This window comes from Gorilla gorilla, chromosome 16 (genome assembly GCF_029281585.2).
Source record: "Gorilla gorilla gorilla isolate KB3781 chromosome 16, NHGRI_mGorGor1-v2.1_pri, whole genome shotgun sequence".
Lineage (NCBI taxonomy): Eukaryota > Metazoa > Chordata > Mammalia > Primates > Hominidae > Gorilla > Gorilla gorilla.
Window position 1 is genome coordinate 90271308 of NC_073240.2, and position 19518 is coordinate 90290825.

Consider the following 19518-nt stretch of genomic DNA (forward strand, 5'->3'; position numbering starts at 1 on the left):
ACATATTAATAGCTGCCTAACTATTCATAATATGCCTGTGCCATAGTTTGCATGATCAGGAGGCTGAAGCTACACCAGTCAGAAGTGACTGAGCTTGCAGTGAGGGAACAGTAGGCCAGGCTTCAAGGAACTGGAGCAGGCAGAGCAATAAGGTTTAAGCTCACAGCTACCACCAAAGCCTGAGGTTATTTCAAAAATAGGAATGCTGGAAGATACAGCACACAGATGAAAAGAAATCTTTTGAACCTGAAGGCTGAAAGGAAAGCTGGCTAGGGTCCTGAGGCTATGCTGATATCCAGGAAAAAGCAGAGTGTGTGAAGAAGGGTGTTAAAGGCCCCAAGTTTGCTGTTTGTCAGGAATATAAAGGTTGTTCGGGCATTCGGGCAGAATGTACCCTACAGGTAAGACTGGAGGAAGTTATGGAATTGATTTTCGTTTGTTTTTGTGGGGGGGGGTGGGTGGGTTTTTGTTTTGTTTTTTGTTTTTGTTTTTTGAGACAGTGTCTCACTGTGTCGCCCAGCCTGTAGTGCAGTGGTGTGATCTTGGCTCACGGTAGCCTTGACCTCCCGGGCTCAAGAAGGGAGTATTAACTCCACTTCAGCCTCCTGAGTAGCTGGGAGTAGAGGCACACAACACCACACCTAAGTTTTGTAATTTTTGTAGAGACAGGGTTTCACCACGTTGCCCAGGCTTGTCTTGAACTCCTGGGCTCAAGCGATTCACCTGCCTCGGCCTCCCAAAGTACTAGGATTACAGGCGTGAGCCACCGCACCCAGTTGGAATTGATTTTTAAAAAATACATTTAGGAAGGCCAGGGGTTGGGGAGTGGTTCTAAGACTAGCAATAAAAGAATAGGAGCAGTTTCAGAAGCTGTTCGATTATCACATGAGCATGAGAACGTCAAAGAAGAGACGCTAAAGCCGGCCCGTCTCACCTTATTGATTTCCGGTGCTTACTGAATGCATTACTTTTATTGGAGAATAACTTCCTTTTCATTTTCTTTTATCTTGCTCATTTGAGTATGTCAGGTCTGTTTAATCAGTCACAATTGCTGCTGCTTTTTTTTTTTTTTCAGACAGAGTCTCACTCTGTCACCCAGTCTGGAATGCAGTGGCATGATCTCAGCTCACTGCAACCTCCACCTCCTGGGTTCAGGTGACTCTCGTGCCTCAGCCATCCATGTAGCTGGGACTACAGGTGCAGGCCACCATGCCCGGCTAATTTTTGTATTTTTAGTAGAGATGGGGTTTCACCATGTTGGCCAGGCTGGTCTTGAACTGCTGGCCTCAAGTGATCCCCCTGCCTCAGCCTCCTAAAGTGTTGGGATTACAGGTGTGAGCCACTACGCCTGGCCAAAAATTGCTGCTTCTTGATAGAGTATGGAATTCCTTTCTTTTGAGGTCAGGTTTATTTTTTCTTATTACATGTGAAAAATTTGCTCATAACCGAAACTCCTAGAATATAGAAAAGCATGAAGTATAAGGAAGTAAATAAAAATCACCAGTAATCTGACTACCAAAAGATAACCACTGCTGACATATTAATATAAGTCCTGCCAGACTCTTTTCCTATATATGCGTTCTCAATTAATCTCTGCCTCTCTCTCTCTCTCTCACACATACACACACACACACATACACACATCACATCACACACATAAACACAAAGAGAAAGGGGAGTATTCATACTATACATACAGTTTTTTTATTGTTGTAAAACATAAATAACAAAATTTACCATTTTAAGCATGTTTAGGTGTACAGTCCTATAGCACTAAGTACATTCACATTGTTGTACATCTATCACCACGATTCACTTCCAGAACTTTTTCATCTTCTCCAACTGAAACTCTGTACCCATCAAGTCAGCGGTCACCAACATTTTTGGCACCAGACTGGTTTCATGGAAGACAATTTTTCCACGGACAGGGTGGGTAGCGGGGATGTTTTCAGCATGAAACTGTTCCACCTCTGAAACCACCTTCTGCTGTGCAGCTGTGCAGCTGTGCAGCCTGGTTCATAACAGGCCATGGACAGGTGCCAGTCCATGGCCCAGGGGTTGAGGACCCTGCATTAAATAAGAACCCCCATTACCCCTCCCCCAAGCCCCTGACAACCACCATTCTGCTTTTTGTCCCTGCATAATTTGGTGACTTTAGGTATCTCATCTGAGTGGAATCATACAGTATTTGCCCTCTTGTATCTAGCTTATTTAGCATAATGCCTTTAAGCTTCATCCATGTTATAGCATGTGTCAGAATTTCCTTTCTTTGTATGTATTTATATATAACATTGTGTCCTTTTTTTTTTTTTTTTTTTAACACGGAGTCTCATTCTGTTGCCTAGGCTGGAGTGCAGTGGTGCGATCTCGGCTCACTGCAACCTCCGCCTCCTGGGTTTAAGCAATTCTCCTGCCTCAGCCTCCTGAGTAGCTGGGACTACAGGCACATGCTACCATGCCCGGCTAATTTTTTGTATTTTTTGTATTTTTAGTAGAGACGGGGTTTCACCATGTTAGCCAGGATGGTCTCGATCTCCTGACCTTGTGATCCGCCCACCTCGGCCTCCCAAAGTGCTGGGATTACAGGAGTGAGCTATCGCGCCCGGCCAACATTGTGTTCTTATATTTATCTGTTGATGGACACTTGGTACAAATAGTTCTTTACACTGCTTTTTCCACTTAATATATTCTAGACATCATTTCATGTCAACAAAGTATAATTAAATTATTCTTTTTAATGACTATTTGGTATATTGTTCAACAGATATTTTATAAGTTATTTAACTAGATTGCTAACAATGAACGCTCGATTATTTACAGTTTTTTTGCTTAATAGACTTTTCAGTGATGAACAATCTTTCCAGTTTGTATTGAGAAACATATCACACAGGAGATGATATAATGTAGATGTTAAGCTTCAAGAATGCTAACAAAATGAACAGGCTGTATCCTACTCCAGCTGAAGAAATAGAGTATTCTCAGAACCTCAGAAGCACCTGCAGGCCCTGCCCCATCTCATTGCCCTCTCATCCCCCGAGAGGGATCACTATCCTGATTTTTGTGTTAACCATTCCCATGCTTTTCTCTGTAATTTTATCATATGAGTATGTACACTCCTCCCCAAAAATATAGAGCCTAAATGTAAGTCTACTGGATAAAAGAAAAAACATGGGTGCTATGGGCATCTTGGATCCTGGCCTTCCTTTCCCGACTCAATGCATCCAGTTATTTCCAGCTCAGAGAGCCCCTCCTCCATCATTGGTGTGATTCTCCACCTCCTCCTTCAAGGAAATCCTCCTTCCTACTAGGTTGTTATCAGTTTAGAATACCCCTCCACCTCTGCCTCTACTCCCATCCACCCGTTATGGCAAACTCATTTAGAATCATTGTCCATAGCACATTTTCCAGAAATGTTAATTAAGGGTCTAGAATAACACCATGTTAGGGGGCTTCAACAGAATTGTCCAGGGCAGACTTGGGCATCCCCAGTCTCACCACTTGGGAGGTCCTGACCTCTGGTGTATGATATGCCTCCTCTTCCTCCTGAGGGCCTCTTGTTTCTTTTCCTGACAATCTGTAGCTTACTCTTGGATAAAATTAATGCCAAACACTCCCTTCCTAAGAACAAACAATGATCTTAGACATTACATTGTTTAAATGCACATTAAGGAGGCATTTCACTAAATGCAGCATAATTGACTAATATCCCTTGTATTTCAAATGAATATAGGCTTTTCCACAATTTTCCAGAGAAGTTTTAGCTTCCCCACTTTGCCTCACCCTCCTTATGTCTACGCAGACTCTAGCTTTGGTTATCTTCAAGCATGTGCTAACTCTTTCCTTCCAGAAGCCCCCCATGATATAGAAATAACAGCACTCTGCTTGCTTCTGTCCTAATGCAGGATCCTGGGGAAAAGGAAGGCTTCCTTGGTAATTGCAGAGAATGGAATCTGAGGCTAGTATACTGGTATTATCTACCATTTACATAATACCTGCTATGTTCCTGGCACTTTACATACATTATCTGAAGAGTACATTTTATTACTTTTGCACATAAGGAAACTCCGGTTCAATCATGCATCCAAAGACATTAACGAGTGAATGATTGATTCAGAGTTTGGACCAGGTGTGTGCATCACTAAAATGTTTGTGTTTGTGACCATTCCTCTATATCCTCTCTTTGGAAAGAGAAAGCTATGCAATATTTAGGATTTTTTCCCTGAGTTTCCTAGATCTGCTGTAACAAATTACCACAAACCTGGGGGCTTAAAACAATGGAAATTTGTTCTCTCACAGTTCTGGAGGCTAGAAGTTCAAAATCATGGTTCCTTCTGAGGGATATGAAGGAGGATCCCTTTCTTGCCTCTCTCCTCTCTTCAGGTAGTTGCTGGCAATCCTTAGTGGTGTTGGTTTGTAGATGCATCATTCCAGCATCTGCACTTGGCCTTCTTCCCTGTGTATCTCTCCGTATTCAAATCTCCTCCTCCTTTCTCTTATAAAGATACCAGTCATTGGCATTAGGGCCTACCTTAATCCAGTATGACCTCATCTTAACTTGATTACATCTGCAAAAGACCCTATTTCCAAATAAGGTCACATTCACAGATACCAGGGGTTAGGACTTGAACATATATTTTGGGGGGACACAATTCAACCCAATACCTTGGGCATCCTTGTCACCAAGGCATTCTCCTATCATATTTCCTTCCTGAGGCATGGAGGAACATGGCTGCCTGCTCACACAAGTAAATAGGAGGTGCTGGAGGTCTTAAGCCACAGCAGGAGGTCTGGGCAGAAACCTGTGCTCAGCAAGATACCTTTTCAGTGAAGGGTACCTGTTGCGGCAGACCAAGAGAGCCATGGGCCAGCCAAGAGGCCAAGTCAAGCTGTGGTGAAACAGTTCCCTTTGGTGTCTGCAGCTGAGTGCCTGATTGCACAGTGGCATGGCACAGCTGTGTTAGTCATCCTTTCTCCAGATGCCATGAAGTTTGGAAAATGTGTCTGGATACTTGTGAGGTCACCACACTTAGGGAGTTTGGACTCTGAATAAACAAGCGGCAGAAAGTCTTGAGATTCACAGCTCTTTCTGCTCCAGATTCTATACAGTTGAGAAAGGAGATGTGAATTGATGGTGGGGCCCCATGTTGGAGTGATCAGACCCAACACCAGGCCATGGGGGCTACGAAGTCCAGTGGAGTTAAAGGAATGAGACAAGACAAGAGTGCATAAAGTGGGATCAGGGGGCCAATGCTAGTATGGAGGCTGCTAAGGCCCCGAGCTCTGGAAGCCCGCACTATTTATTGGTGATCAAACAAAGAAGCAGGTGGTGAGGATGTGGGGGTTGAAAGAAAGCAGTGTATCCAGCACATGATCTACAACTGTGACAGTTTGGCATTTTCTTTGAAGCATATGGAACATGTTCTGCTACTTGAGATAATGGGAAACATGTTCTTCTAGTTTAAGATACAATCGATCTAATAGCCTGGGAGTGCCAGAAGCAAGAAGCCAGCAAGTCTGGATACATTCCAGAGGCCTCAAGGAGTTTTAAGCCCTGAGCCCTGGATTCTGTCCAAGCCACAAGGGGTTTTATGCCCTGGGCTTAGATTGTGGTGCAGCAGGGCAGGTTTCCACCCTTTGGCACAGAGCTTGGTGTTCCAAAGGCCATGAGGGGTTTTAGACCCTGGACCCCAGACATGTTCCAAGACTGTTTTACATTATGTCAGACATGCAAGCCCTGCCTCAGCCTTTTTCCCAATACTCAGCTTTTCTCCAACACCCCAGATGTCTTCTGTGAGACCTGGCTGGAGTTCTACAGCACCTCCTGCCTGCTACTATCCTAACACTCTGTGGAGCAAACTCTATTCACTTGTTCTCCATCTTTCCCTTCTGGGCTCCGGGAGTCCAAACCTTGAGGTAGGTACCATGACACATTGGGCTCTCCACTCACAGCCTGATGCCTGTAGATGATCAGCCACTGTGTAATGAATGAACTCATTCTTCAATAAACCAGTGAATGATCACATGAAAGAAATGGTCAAGTGGGACTCTCTGGCCACAAATACTGAATCACCTTCCTCTTCTTTACCATAGAAGAAGGGAGAATTTCTTTCTCAAAGACCAAACCCTAGACTTCATAGTCTTTTTCTGTTTTTCTCCCCTACAGGACTTCTACCCCTCAGGGTCTCCCACAGAGCATTCTGTGGGCAACTAACCATCTAATGTTATTTTTATAGGGCCCAAGGGAGAAATTCTTATACATACACACATGTGCGTGCACACACACACACACACACACAAACTCTGTGTGTGTGCATGTATAAATGATTTCAGTTATGTACTGCTACATAACAAACCACCCCTAATGTAAGTAGCACAAAACAACCATTTTATTTTGCATACGGAGTCTTTGAGTCAGGAAATTAGACAGCAACTAGAAGGGGTGGCTAGCCTCTGCTCCCTGGTGTCTGAGACCTCAGCTGGAAAGACTTGAAAGCTGAGAATGACTCAACAATTGGGGGCTAGAGTCATCCGGAGGCGTCTTCACCCACATGTCTGGTGGTTTGGCTGGAACCTCAGCTGGGCTTTCAGCCCAAACACCTACACGTGGTCCCTCCATGTGTTCTCTCCACACGGGCTAGCTGGGCTTCATCAGACTAGCTGGTAACTGGGGTCCAAGGGAAGGTGTCCCGAGAAAGCAAAGCACAAGTGCATGGCATTTTTATGACCTGGCCTCAGAAGTCACAGAGCACCATATGGCATCATATGATATTGGTCAAGGTTACAGAGTTTTCCCAGGTTCAAGGCATGAGGAAGTGGGCAAGCTTCCTCTTTTTTTTTTTTTTTTTTTTTTTTTGTCAAGATGGAGTCTCTCTCTGTTGCCCAGGCTGGAGTGCAGTGACTAGATCTTAGCTCACTGCAACCTCCACTTCCCGGGTTCAAGTGATTCTCCTGCCTCAACCTCCTGAGTAGCTGGGACTACAGGCGCATGCCACCACACCCTGCTAATTTTTGTATTTTTAGTAGAAATGGGGTTTCACCATATTGGCCAGGCTGGTCTTGAACTCCTGACCTTGTGATCCACTCACCTCAGCCTCCCAAAGGCAAGCTTCTAGAACAGCACATGGACAGGAGATATTGGTATGTCACTTGGAAAACAGTCTGACAAGCTCTTTTTTTCTTTTCTTTTCTTTTCTTTTTTCTTTTTTTTTTTTTTTTAAGAGATAGGGTCTCTCTCTGTTGCCCAGGCTGGAGCACAGTGGCACAATCATAGCTCACTGCAGCCTCAAACTCCTGGGCTCACAAGCAATCCTCCTGTCTCAGTCTCTAGAGCAACTGGAACTATAGGCACGCACAACCACACCTGGCTAATTAAGTAAATTTTTTTAAAGATGAGGTCTCACTATTTTTCCAAGGCTGGCCTCAAACTCCTGGCCTCAAATGATTCTCCCACTTCAGCCTTCCAAGTAACTGGGATTACAGGCATAATCTTTTTCTTTAAGTTGTAAAATTCACACACAAAACAGTAAATATAATTTAGTAGTTTAGAACTCTCCAATTGTGTTTCTCTGACCCTCAATCAAAAGTAACCACCCTTGTGAGTTTTGCGTTACTCATGTTCTTGCTTTCTTTATAATTTTGCCACTCCAGGTTTTTTCCTAAATAATATATTGTTTAGTTTTGCCTGCTTGCAAACTTTGTAAAAATGGAATCACACAGAAGCATTCTCCTGTCATCTTGTTCATTTACTCTTTTTTTTTTTTGAGATGGAATCTTGCTCTGTCACCCAGGCTGGAGTGCAGTGGCATGATCTCAGCTTACTGCAACCTCTGCCTCCCAGGTTCAAGTGATTCTCCTGCCTCAGCCTCCCAAGTAGCTGGGATTACAGGTGCATACCACCATGCATGGCTAATTTTTGTATTTTTAGTAGAGACAGGGTTTCACCATGTTGGCCAGGTTAGTCTTGAACTCCTGGCCTCAAGTGATCCACCTGCCTCCACCTCCCAAAGTGCTGGGATTATAGGCATGAGCCACCATGCCCTGCTATTTACTCTTGTATCAGGAAGAAAGTGTAGGCTTGGTTGTGTTGTGGTAACAAACATCACCAAAATCTCAGTGGCTTATAACTCCAGTTATTTCTCACTTATACTATACAGATGTTGTGGATTGGCTGTAACTCTGCTCTGGGATCCAGGCTGAAGGAGCAGGCTGTATCTGGAACATTACTAGTCTCCAGGCCGAAGAAAAAGAGACAATGGTGAGCCATGTGATTTTTCTTCAAACTCCTCCTCAGAAGTGACATGTGTTCATTCTGCTCCATTCTATTGGCCAAAGCAAGTCACATGGCTAAGCCTAAGGTCAGTGGGTTACAAATATAATCCCTATGTAGAAAGCGACCTGGAAGGAACACTCCTAGAGGGGCAACAGATATTTTGAAATAGTATCACAAGCTACCGTAGTATCCCTCCTTGTCACAATTATTTGCATCCCTAATACAAGCATCAGACATTAAGTCAAAGATCTCATGGTAGTTCCTACATTGGGTCTGGATGTGGTTTCCTCTTGGTCTGGAGATCCAGAACTAAGAAGTCTAGTTATCAGCCCTCCACATACCCCATGGGCCAAAGAAGAACAGGGATGGGGTAATCTCAATAAACACTCAGCAGATCTGGGGGAAGGCCTGAGGTTCTGCATTTCTAACATTATTTAGAAAGGAAAGAATGAGAGACATGATATTGGTCAAGGTTACACAGTGTTTACAGGTTCAAGGCATGAGGGAGTGGGCAAGCCTCTAGAATAGCATGTGGACAGCAGATATGGGTAATCACTGATCTATGGACATCTTGAAATTCCACTGGGCTGACATCATAAGGGGCCCCCTATCCTGGGGAGAGGGAATATTTCTAGATTAGGTCTTAGTCCTGCCCCTGGAGGAAGGGGGTTCCTCATGCCATTCTCTTTCATGGCCTTTGGCTCTGTAGTCCGGAAGGGCCTTCCTTTTCTATTTTCCTCCTAATGAAGGCGTGTGCCTTCCTGAAGTGTGCCCCCACTTGCTCTCTGTAGTAGACTGCATTATTAAATACTCATTGCTCCTCTCCATGGGTCTGTTTTGCTGAACCCTAATTAACCTCAGTAGGGAAGGCACCAGGTTCAAGAGGTCAAAGAAGAGACCCAAAGGTAGCAAATAAGACATGGGGTTTTGGCTGGGCACGGTGGCTCACACCTGTGATCCCAGCACTTTGGGAGGCCAAGGCGAGTGGATCACCTGAGGTCAGGAGTTCAAGACCAGCCTGGCCAACATGGTGAAACCCCATCTCTACTAAAAATATAAAAAATTAGCTGGGCATGGTATCAAGCGCCTATAATCCCAGCTACCTGGGAGGCTGAGGCAGGAGAACCGCTTGAACCCGGGAGGTGGAGGTTGCAGTGAGCCAAGATTGTGCCTTTGCATTCCAGCCTGGGCAACAAGAGCAAAACCCCATCTCAAAAAAAAAAAAAAAAAAGACATACGGTTTTATTTGGGGCTTACATACAGGGGAGAGTCTTCAGCAGTGGCAGACTGGACAGGAAAAACGCAACCACTTGCAAACAGCATGCAGTTTATACAGCATTTTCACTTAACACCCTCCCCTTAACAACCTTCACCTGGTAACCTGCATTTAACCTAAAACAAATGGCCTCCATCCCTTATACGGCCCACATTCCACCAGACAGGAAGGGAGTGGGGTGGAGCTCACATGTTCCTCATAGACAGGAAGGAATCTCTGGGTTGACCACTCCCAGATTCCCTAGCTCAGAGCACACACTCAGGTGTGTCTGCCATACAGGGTCATTCTAAGGGTATGCTTAAGTTATTGCTATTGGGTATGTTTATCCTACAGGGTCCCTCAATACTGGACGATTATAATGCTCACTCCCTGATGACAAACTTGGTCATGTGACTTTTTTGGCCAATGGAAGTGGTGGGTGCCACTTTCGGGTAGAAGCTTTATTGTAGGGTGACCAACCTCAGTTTCCTGAAGACAAGACTATTCTGGTTTTAACACTAAAGTGTTGTGTCCCAGGAAACCCCCAGTCCTGGGCGAACTGGGATAGTTGGTCACCCAAGCTTTAAGAGTCATGTCACACTTTTATTTTTTTCCTTTTTGAGGAGAACAAAAATGTCTCAGTTAGAAACCTCCTATGAGCCTTGGTCACAGAATGAGGAGGAAGATAGCTGACCTCTATGGATATGTAATGCAAATAAGCAACAAATGTTTGGGCAAGGTGCAGTGGCTCATGCCTGTAATCCCAGAACTCTGGGAGACCGAGGCAGGTGGATTACTTGAGGTCAGGATTTTGAGACCAGCCTGACCAACATGGCGAAACCCTGTCTCTACTAAAAATACAAAAATTAGCCAGGCATGGTGGTGGGGGCCTGTAGTCCCAGCTACTCGGGAGGCTGAGGCACAAGAATCACTTGAACCCAGGAGGCAGAAGTTGCAGTTAGCTGAGATTGTGCCACTGCTCTCCAGCCTGGGTGACAGAGCAAGACTCGGTCTCAAAAGAGGAAAGGAGGGAAAGGAGAAGGGGAAGGGGAAGGATGAGCAGGAGGGGGAGGGGAAGGGGAAGGATGAGCAGGAGGGGGAGGGGAAGGGGAAGGATGAGCAGGAGGGGGAGGGGAAGGGGAAGGATGAGCAGGAGGCAGAGAGGAAGGGGAAGGGGAGGGAAGAAAAGGGGAGGGGAGGGGAGGGAAGGGAAAGTTAAGTTTGGGGTTTATTTAGCCACTGAGTTGAGAAGGTCATTTGTTACTGCAGGATAACTTAGCCTAAGCTGACTGAGGCAGCACTACATGATATCTTTGGTATTCACCCATTCATCCATTTCTTATTGATGTCTGACAAGTTCTGCTTCTTCTTGCCCTCAATATGGTTATGCCAAACTTCTCCTTGGAACTTCAGTACTTTTGTGAGTAGAGCTGCCAAGTAAAATACAAAATGCTCAGCTAAATTTGAAATTCAGATAAACAATACATAATTTTAGAAACTTTTCCTAAATTTAAATTGATCATATTAATACAATTTAATTTTTAACTAGTAAGTTTGCTAAACCTGTTTTCACTACTTAAAATAATTTTAATGAGTATAGCCCACACAATATTTGAGACATACTTATACTAAAAAAGTATTTGCTCTTTATCTGAAATTCAAATTTAACTAGGCATTCTGTATTTTCATTTGCTAAATCTAGCAAGACTAGTTGTGAGGAAAGCACTTTTTGAGGTGCCTGGGACAAATAATATACTCAGAAAATTCCCACTTCTACAGACAGCAGCATTGTGGAGCAATGCTAAACTTAATCTATCATCAGATTTATGGGGAGCTTTAAAAAAGGGACCTAGGTGTGAGCTCAGACCTGATTAGCTAGAAACTTGTGTGGAATATCTAGGGAACCTGTAGTTTTTGAAACAGTCTTGCTCTGTTGCCCAGGCTGGAGTGCAGTGGTACGATCTTGGCTCACTGCAACTTCCGCCTCCTAGGTTGAAGAGATTCTCCTGCCTCAGCCTCCCAAGTAGCTAGGATTACAGGTGCCCACCACCATGCCTGGTAATTTTTTTGTATTTTTAGTAGAGACAGAATTTCACGATGTTGGCCAGGCTGGTCTCAAACTCCTGACCTCAGGTGATCCACCCTCCTCAGCCTCCCAAAGTGCTAGGATTACAGGGAATCTGTAGTTTTCTTTTAAAAAGTGTGTTAATTCTGATCATTGGCCAGGTTTGGAAACTAGTGGCCTCACGCACTACTTCTCAAACTGTAACCATGCGAAGCATCTCGGGATCTTGCCAAACACAAATTCTGATTCAGCAGGTCTTGGGGGACCTGAGGTTCTGCATTTCTAACATCATGATATCGATCCTACACATCTGTGGATCACACTGAGTAGCAAGACTTCAGAGCGGTGGGTCTCAAACTTGAACCACCTGGAGGGCTTATTAAACCGCATTGCTGGCCCCACCCCAGAGTTTTTCACTTAGTAGATTAAAACTACTCTTTTTGTTAGAAAAGCTCCCAGGTGTTTCCGATGCTGCTGCTGTGGGACCCACACTCAGAATCACAGTGCTAGGAGAAAGAGAAAGGGCTTTGGGATCGGCGGACCTGAATTAAATTCCATCCCAGTAAGTGGGTCACCTCTGACAGATTTCTTACATTGGTTCTCCACTCTGTACATAAGAGTCACCTGGGCCGGGCATGGTGGCTCACGCCTGTAATCCCAGCACTTTGGGAGGCCGAGGTGGGTGGATCACCTAAGGTCAAGAGTTCAAGACCAGCCTGACCAACATGGGGAAACCCAGTCTCTACTAAAAATACACAAAAATTAGCAGGGCGTGATGGTGTGCTCCTGTAATCCCAGCTACTCTGGAGGCTGAGGCAGAAGAATGGCTTGAACCCGGGCAGTGGAGGTTGCAGTGAGCAGAGATCATGCCACTGCATCCAGCCTGGGGGACAAGAGCGAAACTCCATCTGAAAAAAAAGAGTCACCTGAAGATCTTAAACAATTCTGATGCCAGTGTTCTTTCCCAGATCAAATTAAATCAGGAAAGCTGGGAGTGAGACCCAGATGCACTGTTTTAACAAATTCCTCAGGGGATTCTAATGTGTCACCAGGTGGAAAACCACTGAAACACTGAGCCATTCTCCTTATCTGAAAATGAAGACTGAGGATTAAGTGTAATGGAAATGAAAGAGTCTGGCATAAGGCAGGCACCCGAAGTGGCTGCTATGACTCCTCCACTTTCTAGCCTTCCCTTCCATCTTAGAGGAAGAGCTGCCCCCAGGCCTGTATGAGGTTCACCTGTCTCCAACCCCTCCCCAACAAAGAAAAGAACCTAGCTTGCTTTGTCATTTTCTTCTGGAACATTGCCTCTCACCAGCGTCTCAAGTCTAGTTTCACTAGCTCTTCCCTATTTGTCTTTTAAAATATGCTGAACTCCGCCATCACTCAATCTTGCTGTCATCCTGTTTCCTGCCTCATATCACTGATAACATTTCTCAAGCAAGTGGCCTACAGTGGTACCAATTCCTAGCTTCTCCTTAGCCCTCAGGAGAAAAAGCCCCATTCCCTTCACCCCCAACCCTAAACTTTAGTACAGAGACACCCAAAGTTTATCAAAAGTGTTTGAATGGCCAAACCCAGAGGCCTTTTCTCGGTAATTCTTCTCTTTCAATTCAATTGAACAAGCATGTTTTAGTGCCTACTATCACTTGGGTACAAAGAGGAATAAGTCACCCTCCTTGGCCTCAAGGGGTAGGGCTTGGGAGCAGCTATCATGTAAGTAAGGCAATACCTGAGATAGGAACTGTGAGGTAAAGTGTGAATGATGTGGGTTCTTGCCCCCACCACTCAGCCTTATCATAGGTCTTTGCATCTACATCTATTAGGAATGGATGATTGAATGGATGAATGGACTCCACAGGAAGATGAGGACAGCCTTTATGGATGGAGTGAGCTTGCAGCAGAGTCTCAAAGGATGAGTAGAGTTTTCCAGGTAGGGAAGTGTGTGGGTGAGCAGTCCAGATCGAGTCAAAGGTATGGGAGCAAGGAACAGCCTGGTGCATTCCAGAAGTGTTGATAATGTCACTGGCTGACTCGGAGGGTGTGAAGGGGAGGAGAAGGAGGGAAGGCTAGAGAGGGAAGGTAGAAAGGAAGTGGAGGCGCAAAAAGATGCTGAAGGGCCTCCTGTACCTCCAGGAAGAGTTTGAATGTTATCATTTGGGCAATGGGAAGCTATTCCTGGGTTTTCACAAGGGAATCAGTTGATGAGAACTGCTGTTTAGAAAGACAGCCCTGGCAGCAACTCAAGCGCTGGGAGAGGACAGAACCACCAGGGAAGAGGGTATGGGGAAGAAGAGCAGCAGGCTGAGGACAGGCCCAGGACTGAAGAATCAGGCACAGGAAGAAGAGTCCATGGGGCAGGCTATGAAATGGACAAAGGAAAACCAGAGGTGCTTCCCAAGCAGGGGGCCTGGCCACCAGAGTCCCAAGCTACCAAGATGTCAAGTAAAGAAGAACTGAAAGCCAACTGCTGGATGCAGCAGTGAGTGGGGGTCACAGTGGCCTTTGCCAGAACTGTTCCAGTGGAGGAGTAGAGGAAGAGAGAAAACCACAGGAGCAGGCATCACAAGCTCATGCTCCACCCACACGTTCCCTCTCTCCTTTAGTCCTGTGACCCATGTGCTTGCTCTGTTTCTCTCTCAATGGAGATCCAAATTTAAAAATATGGAGCCAAGGGAATCAGTTCCTTTGCTAACACACTGAACGTTAGTTTTCTTCTTCTCTTTTGCAAAAACTTCTTATTTCACAAAATACTCAAACAAATAGACAAAGTACAGTGAAGTCCAGGTAGATATCATCCACCTTCAGCAATGATCAATCCATGGCCAATCTTTCATCTCAACACTCGTATCCTCATTCTTGTGGAGCAAATGCCAGACATTCTTTCATCCGTCAGTATGTCAATATGTATCTCTGAAATAGAAGGACTTTTTATAAAACATAATCATAATATAATTAATATTCATTCCCCAATTGTTTTGTTATTGTCTTTTACAGTTTAATTTTTGTTTTGTTTTGTTTTGTTTCTTTTTGAGACAGGATCTTGCTCTGTTACCCAGGCTGGAGTGCAGTGGTGCGATCATGACCCATTGCAGCCTCTACCTCCTGGGCTCAGGTGATCCTCCCACCTCAGCCTCCCAAGTAGCTGGGACTACAGGTGCATGCCACCATGTCCAGCTACTTTTTTGTATTTTTGTAGAGATGAGGTCTCACCATGTTGCCCAGGCCAGTCTCAAACTCCTGGGCTCAAGTGATCCACTTGCCCCAGCCTTCCAAAGTGCTAAGATTACAGGCATGATCCATAATACCCAGCTACGGTTTGTTTTCATTTGGATGCTAATAAGACCCATACATTCCATTTGGTTGATCTATCTCTTCAATTTCTTTTAAGTTTATAATTTTATAAGGTCCCCTTCCACATTTTTCTTCTCTGGATCACTCTGTGGTTAAGGGGGTGGTTCCTCAAATCAGATGGCCTGGTTCTATTTTGCTTTCTTGTTTTTTAGTACTTTTTGTTTGTTACCTACACACAGAAAAGTACATGAATCATAAGTGAGCGGCTTGATGAATTTTCATAAGTGAACACACCTGTGTAACCACCACCCAGCTCAGGAACAGGGCATCACTGGTACCCAAGAACCCCCTCTCAGGCCCTTTCCCAGTCTCTACCACCTCACAAAGGTCAGGTGACTTTTTCACACCACAGCCATGTGTTACCTCTTTTTGAACTTTATATAAATAGAATCATAGCATACATTTCTTGGATGACTGGCTTCTTTCACTCACCTTTATGCTGGTGGCATGCTTATCGTAATGATTTGTTCATTCCCAATGCTGCTTAGTATTCCATTGAATATGAATGTTCTACAACCTGTTTATCCATTCTAGTGTTGGTGGACATTTGGACAGTTTACAATCTTAAGCTATTACAAATGGTGCTATCGTGAATGTTATTGTCCGTGTGTTTCTTTGGGTACATACTTAAGAATGAGAATTATGCATGCTCACGTTGCCAAGGTTTTAATTTTGGGTTTACTTAATATCACTTTTGTGACCTCAAGCACATTATGTTACCTCTCTGGCCTCAGTTTCTTAATCTGTAAAACAGGCATAATCATATTCACCCTGTGGAGTTATTGGGAGGATTAAATATTTAAAAAAATCTAAAACTCTTAGAATCGTGCTTGTCTCTTAGTAAGGGTTTTATAAATGTTAGCTGTCAATCCTTCCTCCCTTTGTGGTGGTAACTTCTCAAGCTCCTTCACTGTCTTTCTCCTCCTGCCAAGTTTCATTCTCCCAAGTTCAAGTTAACCTGGTCTGCTTTTCTTTCTCTCTGAAACTTGTCTATGCCTATGACTTCCATTACCTTGTACTGTGGACAGCTTTTGCAACGTGTTACCTAGAAACTATGACTCCAAATACCCTTGTCTACAAAACTCAGCCTCTCCCCTGCTCACCAATGCTCCCTTTCTAGTAATGATGTCATATTTTCCCTTTCCCTTGAATATATGTGTCACCAAAATCTCAACAGATCTAAAGTAAATTTGCCTTTCTCTCCCATATTAGAACCCCCTTGGGATCATCTCTGACCCTTCTCTCTTTCTTGCACCCCATATTTAATCTGTGGGTAAGTCCTGAAGAATCTATGCTCACATCACTGTTATTCTTCTTTTCTTTTTACTTCCACTGTCTAGTTCAGGCCCTTAACAACTTATATTGAAACTAATGCAATAACCTGTTATCTCTTCTACCTGGCTCCAACCTCTCCTATTTCTAATTTTCTCTGAACATTGCCTCCAGATTAATTGGACTAAAATATGGCTTTATAATAAATCATCATGATAGGGCATATAACTGTGAAAAGAAAATAAAGCCTTGGGACCCCAAACTCACTATGTCAAAGGGAAAAATTAAGCTTGGAAACTGAGTCACACAAAAACTGCCTTCCTTTTGCTCCTAAACAGATCGTTGCATTTGGATATTTGGACTGTTCACAGCCTTAAGCTATTACAAATGGTGCTATTATGAACGTTATTGTCCATGTTTTTCTCTGGGTACATAGTTAGGAATGAGTATGTGATAACGGAAGGCCATCTACCTCCCCAGGTGGACTTCCTCACAATTGCTTACAAGGAAATTTTTTGTGGGTCCCAAATCTTTCAGAATACATATCCTCCCGATAAACTACCCCTAAAACACAGTTGTGTTGAATCTCACCCTGACAATGTAGGCTTTTTTTTTTTCTTTTTTTTTTTCTTGTGAGACAGAGTCTTGTCATCCAGGCTGGAGTGCAGTGGCGTGATCTCGGCTCACTACAACCTCCGCCTCCCAGATTCAAGCAATTCTCCTGCCTCAGCCTCTTGAATAACTGGGACTCCAGGTGCCTGCCACCAAGCCTGGCTAATTTTTTGTACTTTTAGTAGACATGGGCATTTCACCATGTTGCCCAGGCTCATCTCGAACTCCTGACCTCAAGTGATCCACCTGCCTCAGCCTCCCAAAGTGCTGGGATTACAGGCATGAGTCACTGTGCCTGGCCAACTATGTAGATTAACATCTTATCTTCACAGGTATGGGACAAAGACCAGACTAGAAATAATTCCTCTGCCCACCCAAGACAAATGCATATTAGATTTCTTCCTCTACTCTGTGTTTACATATTTTATGTAAAATGTAGATTTACCAAGCAAGAAAACTAACATAATTGACTGTTCCTCTACCCGCCCCTTTCACATGTAAAATGTAGATTCAGCGAGTGCTAATCAAAGCCTCACAGGAAAGTAATCTCCTGTCTCATTGCTTACCCTTCCTTCTTTTTTTCCTTTCCTCTCTAAAGTCCTGAAAAACCTTTTTTGGAAAAAGCACAGGCCACAGATCCTATGATAACTTATGTTTCTTTCTCCCAGAAGAACTATGGTAACTTGTGTTTCTTTCTCCCAGAAGAAGAAATAAAATAAACTCTACATGGCAAAATAAACCTCTACATGGCAAAATAAACCTCTACATGGATAGAGATCTGTCTCAGACACATTTTGGTTTCCATGACTTCTGAATGGCAGCATGAGGAGCTCCATGAACCCTCTCCCCAGTGAAATGACCATAACCTCTGGAAATTACTTAAGATCAAAGCCACAACTATTTAAAGCCTTTGGAAATTGTTTTATGGGGATGCAGCAAATTAATAAACTTTTATTCAAGAAAATGTACTAAGTCTCAGTAAGAACAGTGAGAGTCAATAACATTTGTACCACAAAAGACTTCCTCCCTCCTTCTTCTAGCTCAGCATGATGGAAAAGTTACTCTAAGTAGGTGAAGCCGAGAACACGGGCTACCTCTTCCCCCAGCTCTCAGTTGAGGGCTACTATATCTCCCTGGGAGGGTGGCTGCCAGCATTTCTCATGCCCTCCAGCTTCATGCTGCAAAAGCTCTACTTTGGACAAGACTGGCTGATAAATCTGGGGCTCACTTCGTAAACCTAGCCCCCAATCATAGGGCAGAAACTCCACCTCGGCCATGGCAGGCTGAGAATTCTGGAGCCTGTGTTACTCTGGCCTCAGCTTGCTCATGGGGCAGAGATTCTTTACAGGAAAGGCAAGTGCAGAAGAGCAAAAGCTACTGCTCTGTCCAGCACTCTGCTCATAAAGCAGGATTGTCATCCTGAGATAAGGGGGCCACTGTCTCTGCCTGAGTTCCCCAAGCTCCGGAGCAGTGGTGCAGAGGTTTTGCCCAAGGGGAGAGGAAGGCCGTAGATACAGAGACCTCTGAAGTTCTTCCCAAGAAAACACTTTATGTAGAACACAATGTGGGAAAGTTCAAGTGTAAGGGTGTTCTCAAAAACAATGAAGATTTTGTTGGTAAGCAATTAAGAGGAGCCTGGGAACTCCATTCAAGCAACAAGCTGAACTGTAGACCAGCTAGAAGTGTTCTGGAGAGAACCAGCGAAAGCATCAGCTAAGAAGAGCCCTCTTGGTGTTAGAATAAGTCTCAAAGACTGACCTGAAAGATTACCCTTGCAAAGGGGCCCAAATTTAATGTACAAGACAGGAGCAATTCATGCCTCCAGGGCATTATCAAACACGAAAGAACAATCAGCCAGCAGTTGGTGGAGGCTAACGGCTGTATGTGATATCATAGCAGGCTGACAACTTACCAAAGAGATAAGGTAAAGAGAAAAGGAGGCTTTTTTTTTTTTTTTTTTTTTTTTTTTTTTAAGACGGAGTCTCACTCTGTCGCCCAGGCTGGAGTGCAGTGGCCCAATTTCAACTCACTGCGCCTCTCACTCCCAGGTCCAAGTGCTTCTCCTGCCTCAGCCTCCCAAATAGTTGAGATTACAGGCATGAGCCACCACACCTGGCCCAAATTTTACTCTTCTAGGCACCTCATGTAAGTGGAATCATAACAGTATTTGTCCTCTTGTGATTGGCTAATTTCACTTTACATAATGTCTTCAAGTATCATCCATATTGCAGCATGTGTCAGAATTGTCAGAATTTCATTCTTTTTTTTTTTTCTTGAGACAGGGTCTCACTCTGTCTCCCTGGCTGGAGTACAGTGGCACAGTCACAGTTCACTGCAACCTCAACCTCCTGGGCTCAAATGATCCTCCTACCTCAGCCTCCCAAGTAGATGGGACTACAGGAGCATGCCACCATGCCCAGCTAATTTTTTTTTTTTTTTTTTTACTTTTTTGTAGAGACAGGATCTCACTGTATTGCCCAGGCTGGTCTTGAACTCTTGGGCTCAAGCAATCCTCTTGCCTCTGCCTCCCAAAATGTTGGGATTACAAGCATGAGCCACTGCACCGGCCAATTTCATCCCTTGTGAAAGCTGAATAGTATTCCATTACTTGTACTTACCAATTTTATTTATCCCTTCATCCATCAATGGACATTTGGGTTGTTTCCCCCTTTTGGCCATTATGAATAATGG

General features: G+C 44.2%; 1 long non-coding RNA gene across 2 annotated transcripts in view; it reads left to right on the forward strand.

Annotated features, from left to right (window-relative positions):
- Positions 1-18766, forward strand: part of LOC129526946 (uncharacterized) — a 39693-nt gene extending 20927 nt beyond the window's left edge. Inside the window, exons 3-5 of one of the 2 annotated variants that reach the window (XR_008671761.2) lie at positions 5782-5913; positions 8154-8254; positions 17530-18766. This is a non-coding gene — a long non-coding RNA (uncharacterized lncRNA). The remainder of the gene's footprint in view (positions 1-5781; positions 5914-8153; positions 8255-17529) is intronic. The other variant, XR_010131069.1, reaches the window with a different exon arrangement.
- The last annotated feature ends 752 nt before the right edge of the window (positions 18767-19518 follow it).